The 1,935-nt window shown below is 45.8% G+C and overlaps 1 long non-coding RNA gene across 1 annotated transcript; it reads left to right on the top strand.

The window, feature by feature from the left end:
- The first annotated feature begins 203 nt into the window (after positions 1-203).
- On the top strand, positions 204-1,060 carry LOC123329631. Its single transcript, XR_006545163.2, has 2 exons — positions 204-362; positions 793-1,060. It is a non-coding gene; the product is annotated as an uncharacterized LOC123329631 (long non-coding RNA).
- Positions 1,061-1,935: the final 875 nt, after the last annotated feature.

The raw sequence follows: 1,935 nt of genomic DNA, 5'->3' as shown, positions 1-1,935 counted from the left end.
ATGTTTCCAGCCAGCTGAGTGTCCCATGGGTAAGCACAGGGCTGAGACCCCACCCGAATTCCTTATCGGAGGCTGCCTTCTTCCTTGAGAATGCCATAGCAGGGGCAACCTTGAAAGGTGATGACAGACAGGAAAGGTTCCATAGGCGGCCACCTAAGCAGGCCACCAACTACTGAAAGCATTTTAATTTAATACCAAAGAGCGTCACGGATAATCATAATCCCATCTATTGATCCTAAACCTCTTTCAGCAGTGAGGAGATGCAGTTACTGTAAGGGCAGTAAGGGCAATGACTGTTCCCCAGGGACTTTGACAGAAAAATCCATTCACTTCAAAACTGAACACCAAGGCTTTTCTGGAAGGTAAGTGGTATGACCTGGACGTTAGTGTTGATTCCAACTGTCCCCTCAGACTGCGTGTCCCCCATAAACCTGTTCTGATACCTGACATAGTCAATAGAGTGGCTTCTTTGGGTTCAGCAGGTATGACATTGAGTTAATCATTATAAGTCAATGACACCATAGCAGAAGCAAGGTCCGGGAGAGGTCAACTTTTACGAAGGTTATAGAGGTTCCTGCCTCCAAGGATTCTGGGGTTTCTGAGGGTGCTGGGTCTATGGGAAAGCTGGTCCCAGAGATGGAGGGGTGGGGGTAGGGTGGGGCAGGGGAGCAAGGAAACTAATGTTTCTTTCATTTTAATTGTGTCCCAGGTATGACACTAGGTGCTTTCACATAAATTATATTTAATTTTCGCAGCAACCCTCTCAGGTAATCTTTTTCACCCTTATTTTAGAGCTAAAGAGTTGGAGGCTCAGGGAATTGAAGTAATTTGCACAAGTTCACCAACCTCTCCCAGTACAGATGTGAAAAAAAAGAGCTGGCCAGCCTCAAAGATCGTGCTTTCTCTGTGACATCATGCCAAGTCCCTGGAAGTTAAGCACTAGGAGCCTTATTGCACAACTGGGTCAGCCAGGCGTCACCTGTCCCAGAAGCCTACGTGGGAAATTCTAAGTGGGAAAAACACCCAGTCTCCTTTAATAAAAATGTGTTGTTGTTCAGTCGTTAAGTTGTGTCCGACTCTTTGCAAACCCATGGGCTGCAGCATGCCAGGCCCCTCTGTCCTCCACTATCTCCCAGAGTTTGCTCAAATTCATGTCCGTTGAGTTGGTGATGCTATCTAACCATCTCATCCTCTGTCAACCCCTTCTCCTTTTGCCTTCAATCTTTCCCAGCATCAGGGTCTTTTCTAATGAGTCAGCTCTTTGCATCAAGTGGCAAAAGTATTGGAGCTTTAGCATCAGTCCTTCCAATGAATATTCAGTGTTGATTTCCTTTTAGGACTGACTAGTTTGATCTCTTTGAAGTCCAAGGGACTCTCAAGAGTCTTCTCCAGCACCACAGTTCGAAATCTTCAATTCTTCGGTGATCAGCCTTCTTTACAGTCCAACTCTCATGTGTACATGACTACTGGAAAAACCATAGCTTTGACTATACTGACTTTTGTTGTCAAAGTGATAACTCTGCTTTTTAATATTTAATACACTGTCTGCATGTGTGCATGCTAAGTTGCTTCAATCATGTCCGACTCTGTGTGACCCTATGGGCTGTAGCCCTCCAGGCTCCTCTTGTCCATGGGATTCTCCAGGCAAGGCTACTGGAGAGGGTTGCCATGCCCTTCTCCAAAGACACTGTCTAGGCTTCCCATAGCTTTCCTTTCAAGCAGCAAGCGTCTTTTAACTTGAAATGGAGGGAAAATCTCTACTTGAGAATGGGAGACTAGACCTGACTAGTCTGATCTCTGCCCTCTCAAGATTCACATTCAGCTTGGAGTTCTATCACTAATCATTCTTGCTGCCACCTTTGCCTCTGGGGCCAATCTGATCTTTCACAAAAGGACTCAAGTGGACTTAGGACACTTAATTTGCTATGGCAGCAC

This window comes from Bubalus bubalis, chromosome 16 (genome assembly GCF_019923935.1).
Source record: "Bubalus bubalis isolate 160015118507 breed Murrah chromosome 16, NDDB_SH_1, whole genome shotgun sequence".
Classification (NCBI taxonomy): domain Eukaryota; kingdom Metazoa; phylum Chordata; class Mammalia; order Artiodactyla; family Bovidae; genus Bubalus; species Bubalus bubalis.
The sequence above is the reverse complement of the archived record's forward strand: the minus strand, read 5'-3'. Positions and strand labels throughout refer to the sequence as shown.